At 40.7% G+C, this 9,860-nt stretch overlaps 1 protein-coding gene across 1 annotated transcript in view; it reads right to left on the reverse strand.

Moving 5' to 3' along the window:
- The window catches only part of LOC120446114 (protein muscleblind), a 161,812-nt gene extending 151,952 nt beyond the window's left edge, over positions 1-9,860 (reverse strand). The window contains exons 1-2 of the mRNA XM_039626909.1: positions 9,729-9,860; positions 6,810-6,858 (exon numbers count right to left, since the gene is read on the reverse strand). The gene's annotated coding sequence lies outside the window, so the exon portion shown is untranslated. The remainder of the gene's footprint in view (positions 1-6,809; positions 6,859-9,728) is intronic.

Consider the following 9,860-nt stretch of genomic DNA (forward strand, 5'->3'; position numbering starts at 1 on the left):
TATTGCCTCTTAATGGTACAAGCCATTACAAAAATGAACTACCTAAGTTTCGGAGCAATAATATTTTTAAAATTATTTATTACCTATTGAAATGGTGCTCACTGAGTGGACAAATCTTTTTTGGACATATATTAGAGTAAAGGCTTTAAGCCAGTCAGTAATCAATTTGTGTATATTGCCATAATTTGCTCTAATTAAATAGCCAGCCCCATATCATCTTGAATCCCTTCACCTATTCAGTTAACTAATCATTCGCAAACAGAGTGCCCGAATCCAGCATATAGACCGGTGTATCCATCGGAGCTAACTGAGTCATTTGAATACCAAATTAAGTGCTTCTCAGCCGGCTAAGGAGCCACAAGGAGGCGCCACCAGGAGTCGGAAGGACTTGCATTATTAAGAACCGAGAGCCGAAACTAAGTTACGTATATTGGCACAAGTCCTGCCCAAATAGTTCACTTCAAAAATCCACACAGTGCCCGAAGTTTGTCTTCTTAATTAGTGGACCAGTTGGCAGTTGGCAGACTTTGTGTGTGTTTGCTTTGTGGGGATTATGAATATTATACGGCAATTATGCGTCTCTGTCTTTGTTGCCAATTGTGTAATAAGTGAGATGGCCTTAAGTAAATTCCAGCCATGGCAAATTTGTCTCAATTTGTGAGTGACGCCACTGTGAATTTAACATGCATCCCACTGAAAGTTAGCCCCCAACGTTTAGCCGTCTAAGTTATGCGATCATGGGTCTGGTTTTGAATCGATAATTATTCGAGATGCAGCAGTCAACGGCAGGCATTGTTTTCCCCCTTGGCCACTAACAATATGCCACAATTTGGAGGCAGCCGAGACCGGCTTGATAAATGGCTGTCCCCGCTGTCCGGAGTCCTGCCGAGTGTCCAGTAATCTGCAGCCAGTTGCCGGTTGCCAGTAGCTAGTAGCTGGGACTCACCTTCAATGGACAAATTAACATTTCGACAAAGGCAACCTAATCAAATGTCAGAATCACGCATGCGGCTGTCCCTGGCACCAGAAAACGAAGCGAACTGAAGCCACAGCAGGTCCTGGGAAAATCGCCTTCCCCTCCGTACTCCTGCTTCACCGAAACCCCCATCTCCGATTTTCAACCATTTCCATGCAATCCCCTCAGATCCTGACACTTTTTGTGCTGCCCTTCGCATAACTTTCACTCTTGTCAGTTGCAAATTACATCGCACGTCTGCAGCAGCAGCAGCAGCAGCAGGATCAGCAGCTCAAGGGGGTTGCACTTGGGGTTTTGGCTGGGGTTCGCTTGAAGGGTGTCGTAATTTAAAGCTTATTTTGACACTTCACCCCCTCTCCGCAGCAGCAGCAGCAACAGCAACAGCAGCAGCAGCGGCAGCAACAACAACAACAGCACCCAATTTGCATCTTTCAAAATCGTGTTTTGTTACATTTTGTGCATGCGCAAAAATTTGCATACGACAATTAACACTCCAAAAGGAGACTCACATGTGTCCTGACTCCTCCTGTGTGCGCTTTCATGTGTGTGTGTGTGTGTGTGTGCGTGTATGAGAGTGTGTGTGTTCGGCTTATCCTCTGCACTTTGCACGAATGCAACAGTCCTGCTGCCACCACCCCCGTGCCACATTGCGTATGCGTAATTTTGTGTCTTCTCTTCAACGGCAAGAAACAGTGGATAGACGGAAGGCAGGACGAAGGACGAAGGAGCAAGGACGAAGTGAAATGAGAGGAGGCGAGCGGCATCACAGCCAGTGGAATATGTTAATGGAGTTGCTGTTTGAAAAGCAAACTAACCTAATGAGAATTTGTAAATATTTGCTCAACACAACAATCTTTTGGTTCGGTGTACTGGGACCCAAGTATCAATTGCATACAAATCTTGAAAGGGATTCGGTGGGTTTACTGTTTATTGCCAGTCAATGATCTAAATAAAGTAATTTCTTAATATGACAACAATTAAATTAGGTCTTCAAACCTTACTACTACTGATAAATCATTAGATAGACTATAAAACATAATTATAAGATAATGAAGATTTTGGGGCAACAATGAAGGGTTTGACAATTGTTTTGGGATTTCTTTTAAGTACTTTACGTACAGAACTAATCAAAAATTCCAAAAAAACCACAGCAAATCTACTTAAACTAGATTGCATTAAGTACTTCTTAAAAAAAAGCAATAGCAGAGATCAAATAAACTTTGAAATTCCCAAAAGAAACCGCCGAACCCTTTTACTCTGCCACACGGCTTCCCTTCTCTTATCCAGTATATCTTTAAGCAAATTAAGAACCGCAATCAGCCGCAAACAATTCACACAGAAATCGAAACGGCAGAAATGAAGGCAAAATCTGAAAATCCTGTGCAAAAGGGTTGCAAGTTGGACTGCACGAAGGGGGTGGGGAAATCGAAAAGTCGAGGGGGTGGCATACAACGTTTGTTGTTTGATGGCGATGCCAAGAAATGTCACGATAAGCGCGATGCGGGGAGCTGGAGAAAGCGGAACGCAGGGGGAAGGGATTGGGGTCAGGACGGGAGGAGAGAGAGAAAGGCTCCCCCACACACACACACACACTCACATATATCGCTGTACATTCACACATGCACACTTAATACGCTTAATTGACTTTCATGTATGCACGAGTGAATGCAGCGACATGACAGCCGAACGATGAGGACCCGGAACGGCGGGGCGGGGAGTGGCGAGCGAAAGGACACTGGCCAAGGGGGCGTCGGAATGGGGGGGGGGCGTGGCAGCGGTCTGGCATGTTAGCCGGGCTGCCACTGCCACCAAACTGCTGCTGTTGCCAACTGACGCGAACTCACGCGACTGGTGGCGGCATTAGCGATGCGAAATGGTCTCCAAATTAGGCACAGTCGACACCAAAAAAGAGGGTAATCCCAAACCCAAACAACAGGCTCCAAAATAAGACAAAAGATATGAGCTCTGATTCCAGAGGGAATAATCGACGATGAGGTACCCAAAGTCACTGCACATTAATCAATTTTTAAATTTGTTTTACAAGCAACTCACAAAACTTTACTTATTGTAATAAATAAATCTCTTTGGGTAATGAAATGTAAGAAAACAAGGTATTTTTATCTTTAAAAAAAAAGTATCATTTTTCATTCATCTTAAAGTTCAACTAAAAAATCAAATCAATAACTAAAAATTAATTATTTAAGTTACAGCAGTTTCTGATTTGATGAAAACTTGATATTGAGTTGTAAAACTGCACAGAAACTGCAGAGAAGAGAAACACATTTCACCTGCCACACCCGTTTGCATCCCTTGAGAATTTCCCGGCAAAAGGAAAGCCCAATAGAGTGCTAAATACAAGCATTCCACAGAAGGCATGAGAGCCCCATAATCGCTGGCAAATCGGTTACAAAAGGTTTGGGGAAATTCCCCAATCTCTAACCCGTTTTCGTCCCATTCAATCACCGATTCACTTCATTGAATCACTTATTCAGTATTTTGCCGTTGCAAATGCCGATGTTTCATCATTTCACCCTTTCCCCCAGATTTTCATCGCCCCCCCCGCCCACAGTTGCATTGGTGTTTGGCATTGTGTGGATTTTGTGGCTCTTTTCTAGCACCTCTACCCGATTTCCGATATATGTACGTATATATGCGTGTGTTGTGGGTTTTCTAATCCCATCTGACTGCTGTTGAATGCACAAAACTCGACAATTATGCTGGCGTTTCTTTTCATGGCTTTAATCCCGTCATATTTGCGGCCGATACTAAATATTCATGTCGATGTTGGTGAGGAATTATGTCAATGATGGTCTGGATTTTAGAAACAGCAATGAGAAAATATGTCACCAAAATTGGTACTCGATGCGGTGGTATTTCCAAAAAATTATTTGTTTGCATGCATGTCAATTCGAACTATAATGAAAATAAACGGCACATAAATATACGAATTTATTGTTCATATTTTCCAAAAAGTTATCCTTGAACTATAAAGAAGAAAATATGAGTTTTGCGTTGATACATAATATTGACGATGCACAAGGTTAATAATAAATGAAGACAATCCCAATCCATTTGTCCTATTCTCAGTGTATGATATGCGATACAAAAGAAGCTGTGCACAACAATCCGCATAATTCTTTGGCCTTTCCCCGTCACGGCTCACATAATTCTTAAGTGCATTAGGCCCCTTTTGACTTCTGCTTGCACTTCAGCAAATAAGATCTGAATCGAGCACATCTCCTACATCAGCTACATCCCCATTATCCTTTAGAAACCCACTCCTGCGATTCCCTTTCTTTGAAAGCCCGGAGTCGTTGTGTCTCCGTCTCCGTTGTTTCTCTTGCCAACAGGCGTTGCCCCGAATAAAGTCAATGTCAGACGGTCTTCTGTTCGCCAAGTGAAACTCAATTACACACATTCTCCAACTTAGTAGTACGAGGATTATGGGTACTCACACTCCCACTCACACCCGCACCTGTGAATAAAACATACTCAAAGAGTGCAACGAGCAGGAGCGCATATATCTAGTACATCACTTTTATTTATTTACATATTCGTACACAAACAAAGCAGAAAATAGACGTTTTTGTCTTCAGATGGTTTCAAATTGCATACCCTTCCTATAAATTCATCTTCATATAAGGATGACTGACATAAAACTGCATCTCAAAATATTAAAAAAATTCCTTATAAATTTTGTTAATGGTATATTATCTTACTTAAACTAATGGAGTCAGTTTCGATTTCAGTTCGTATTTCAGCCCCGGGATATCTCATTAATATACAATTTTGAAAATCGAACAAAATAATTCCAGTTTAATAACTTTTTTATTAGCGCACTCCAATCCATTGACAGCCAGTTTTGATTACCATTTCATAAACGATTCAAGACTGGTTCGCAGATAATAAGCCGATGAAACCAAATTGTAAGCAAATTACTTTTACAGTTGTAGTTTGAAATGTCTGCTTCTCTGGTTACGTGAATATAGGATTTTGAGCCATTGAAAAAACATGTGTAATTTTTATGGTAACAGAAAATGGAATGCATGTTTCTATTTTAAGATTAATGTCCTCCAACTTTTCGAAAGAGTATCATGGCCTATGCCATTCAGCTTCTTTGACCCAATGTTTATGTGAGGGATCAGCAAAAGGATACAGGGACACACACAAGCTGAGGCAAAAATTTTCTGCATCTGCAGCTGGCGCATAATGAGCGCAAAAACATCCCGTGCTGATTGTCTGAGTCTGCGACTCTGTCGTCCTGCCACACGGAAAATAATAAAATAATCTGGGAATATGCATAAATAGGTAACGTGTTATAGAAAATACGAAAGTGTATTATTTCGTCTAGGGAAAAGTGTGCATTACTGGGAGTGAAACAATGTATTTGATGGGATAATCCTTTAACTAATACTTAATCAACCCGAATTTATTTTCTGTGTAGTACTTGGGCTTACACTTTGCACAGCTAGCCAAGAAAAGATTTGTGCGCTTTTAGCGACGTTGCAAAGTTTCCTTGCCCGCTTCGTATGATTTCATTTTATTTTATTTCATTTCATTCTGTGTTTGCCGACTTTTGAACGCGGCCAGGACATGAATGCGGATGCGAGTGTGTCCTCTCATGGGTTCAGTCGGCGTGTCGCCAGTTTTGTTGGCTCCCCGTCGAGTTTTAGCGACATGTGTCGCATTCTTCGCATCCTGCCAAAGTTAAATGGATCTCGTAATTGTTGTGCCCGCCACCTACCCCATTCCACGGTGTATTCTTTCGTATTTTATAGAAATTGCGGTTTAATTGCTGCATTTTAAAGCCATTGAAAGGATAGAGTCGTGTCCTTTGCAAAGAGGATAACACGATACTCGCTGTGACGGCTTTGTCGCCCGTTTCCCACCCACGGGGTTGGTGTTTGCCATCTTTTTGCACCCCTTTTGTATGTGAGACATACACATGGGCTGGAGAAACACTTGCCACGACCCCGGAGAACTTTTGATTCCTTCGGATTCATGTTTCGAGCGGAGGCTGCCAGGAATTTAATGGCAGTAAGCATCAGTCAACACCTCGCAGGTGGTCAACAAGTCAATCGATTTCACACGCCCCGCTTGATGGATTGGTTCGGGATTTAAAGTTGTGCTTGCATTGTTCGAACTTTTCTGAATGCTTGTTTGGAACTAAAAGTTTTTTGGATTCCATTGAAAATTACAGAATTTTATCTTAAACTTTGTTATTAGTTTATGTTTCGTTTGCTCATTACACCTCATTTACTCACGGTTTTGAATCCATTTTGATCACTAACAGCCCCGCTTAAAAAGCCCCTTTTTCTCCATTTAATTGAAGTAATTTGATTGCGATTTGAATGCGATTTAAAAGGCTTTTTACCGCGTTTGCATATTGCAAAGTTGCAAGATCCATTCCATCAATGGCGATTGAATGGCAACTTTGTGCACAGTACCTCCGTGAGGCATTAAAAGCCGAATCGCTGGATGCTAAAAATCCATGCAAATACCCGTCCTTCATCCGGAAAATCCAACCCTCCCCTTTCATGGCAATTTTCCATGCAGTTTGATTTGATTCTGCGTTGCACTCGGAATCATTTTTTTTACGATGCGCCAACGGGAATTGTTGGTGGGGAGCCGGTAATGAAACGTCTATAAAACTCAAACGAATGCACACAAATCGCAAATCATTTATCATAAAAGCGCATAGTGCATTGCGAACTCCCCCCACCTCGTTTCATTACCATCTTCCCACTTCAATGTTTCCCTTTCCTCTTTCCTTTTTCTTTGGTTTTCCCATTGAATGAGGCTCTGCTAATCAGAAACTTTTTGTTCAACTTACCTGGGCAATTGAAGGGAAGGACGAAGAGTCGGCGGAACGTAAAAGGAAGCTGCAAGTAAGAAGTAAATGCATCTTATGAGAAAATGGGTCATCGTCTGCCAAGAAAGCCGAAATGAATAGGGAAATGGAGCAGTGAAACGAGCTCTTGCTGCACAAAAGCCGTCATGCGACCGCCGAATTAATTACAAGCTCGGCTCAAAATGCATAACACAAACATCCACACACGAGACATCAAAGTGGAAATTAATTATTTCCCTATTAGCTGCTTCATCGAAGCAGTTTCGGTTGCAGTTTAGCCTGTCGCTAAACACGTTGACAGATTGGCAGTTATACACTCGGCCTAAATGCCTCGGTTACCGCCCGTCGAGAGCCGAAAGTCGAAAGTCTCGGTTTTGAATGGGCAGGAATTGCTGAAAGCGGTTCGATGACGAGGCCGTATGTCGCGGAATAATCCTTCAATATCGTGAATATCATATATGCACGGCAATCAATTTAATAATAATTTCAATTTTGTAAAAAGGAAATGTGTGCAAATTGCTGGCAGCTATCGAGTAGCTCAAATTTATTTAAGCTTTCCAAGTTTTTAATTGCAAAAGTGCCATATCAGCCAATATCAATACTATTGAAGTAATAGCGACCAGGTAAATTAAGTAAAGCCAACACAAAAAGTTCACAACTTATGTTTGTACAAACAAAGACGAGGTGATGAAATGTTTAAAACCGATTTTTATAGATTTTCATATTAATGAAACAACATTAACTATTAGCAAAGCAGTGAGATTTTCGTTTTCGTACCAGCAATAATTTTAATTAGTTTTCCTTTTAAAACCCACCCAACTTTAGAGGCCATAATATTTTTATGGAAAGTCATAATATAAGAACTCCCATTATTTGGATATAATGCAAAGTTTTATTTTTAAGGTGCACCTTTTCATGAACTCGGTTTTAGGTTGCATTTTGCCATGAGGGACTTAGGAGAGGCTTAAGGAAAAACAGTTAACCACTTTCTAGCCATCAAGTTGGGCAGGGAGTCGCATTTCACATTTTTGCATAAGAAAATCGCACGGAGGGGATCCAATTGCACTTCCTCCCATATGAGAGTAACACCTTTTACTGAGAAAGGGGCGTTGTGGTTTTTATGATAAAATAACGAGTCGCGTGATAAACTCCGAAATCACTTGATATTCGACACTAAAACTTCGCCAAAGGCCAAACACAATATTTGTGGGCACCATGCGAGGCAGTTGCCGTAAACATTTTAGTGTCCGCAATTAATGAATGGCCACGCAGTCGACGGACAGGTCCCCTACACACAATCCAACGATGTCCATCTGTCAGTTTGTCAGCCGGCTTAATTTACGACTTGATGCCCACGACTTGAGGGTATAAAAACAAATGGGTTAACAAGGATAGATTTATATAAGATAAACTATCTAAAAAAGGCATCTGTTGCGAAACTGAGAAGCCCGCCGACAGTTTAAACGCAAAGTACCGACGAGGTGTGGACTTGCAATTAATTTTTGCAGATTTATGGATGGAAATTCGAGCATAAAAACTTACAATTTGAAAGAGTACTTTTTCTGCGCTAGATTGTTTAAAGAAATTAATCATCTACAGTAGAGGAAATTCAATAAATAAATGTACATGGAAAAAACATTGTGAAACGAAATAAAGTAAGGTTTGAAAATTGGATTAATTACTCAATTAGCTCAATTATTTAAATGGATATTTGAATTAAGACAGAATCAGCAAACTTCAGTCAACAATTAACTTTTAGTCGGAGATATTTTGAAGAAATTCCCCCAAACGGCAAAAAAAAAGTCCAATTTGGATCGTGTTGATTGTTTAAGTTAAATCTCTTGCAAGATGCCTCACACTCAGCAGCAATTTTGTCGGGGAAAAAAGCCAGCAAATCGAAACTGGAACTGGCAACTAACAACTGGCAACTTTATGGGCCAATCTACTCTTGCCAATGAACGGAAACAGCTTGGCACAGCTGGAAGCAGCCGAGATGAGAACTCTACAGTGGAGAGCTGGGTGAGCTCGGAAAATGCTTGAAGAGGGGTGAAAAGGGGGAAGGCAGGAGTCCGGAAAATTGTGGGGTATACCAGAAGCTGGCCGAAGGCAATGCGAGTGTTTTGCGACAACAACTGCATCAGCAGAACAACAAATTCAGCAGGAACTTGGAGACTCTGGGACAGCTATTGAAATCTGCTTTGCTGATTGACGTCGAATGTTGTGGTTTCGGTTACGATATTTGGTACCAAAATACAACCAACAGACCCTCACCACGACTACGACTACTACTACGATAATGATGATGATGAAGATGTCGATGATGCTGATGTTGATGATGATGACGTGGCTGGTGGGAGCGGTGTCCTGCAAGTTTGTTTGGAATTTGTTTTGAGAGGGCAACGAAACGGCAACAATCTCCTTTGTTCCAGAGTTTCCAATAAATTAAGGGCAAGCCCAATGCAAATTTAGCTGCCTCAAAGCCATGCAACTAATCAGCTGAACTTTCAAAACAGCTCAAAGAGGAAATTCCAATGCGTTAAAATCAAACAAAATGATGTTCAAATTTCCAAGTCTTTATTGCTTTATTGCAGATATTAGAAAATAGGTAAAAAACTATTACATGTGCTTAAATAATAGAAACATAAAATGCAAATTAGGAGGATTAAGAATTAGAGAACTTATGACTTGACTATAATTGTTTAACAAATTCAGTCTAAAAGCTAATAATAAATAATATTAAACTTAGGACACGAGTTTATTTATAAGCCAACTTAATATTTATTTCGTTTTGGTAATGCATTTTTGTTTGTTTGTTTGGCTTTGCAAAACTTTATTAGGACCCTAACAGCGAACCAAAAAATTTTTAATGACCATAAACATTCGTTATTAATATTTCTATACCTTTTTTAGAGTCTAAGTGTTAAGCTGTTGATTAACTGCATAAAGTTTTAGCTTCTCTGAGCTTGTCACACACTCTTCGCTTGGTTCTATTTTCTTTCGTCACTTAAAAGTCCACCAAAACTAAAAGGTTTT

Source organism: Drosophila santomea, chromosome 2R, assembly GCF_016746245.2.
Source record: "Drosophila santomea strain STO CAGO 1482 chromosome 2R, Prin_Dsan_1.1, whole genome shotgun sequence".
NCBI classification, from domain to species: Eukaryota; Metazoa; Arthropoda; class Insecta; order Diptera; family Drosophilidae; genus Drosophila; species Drosophila santomea.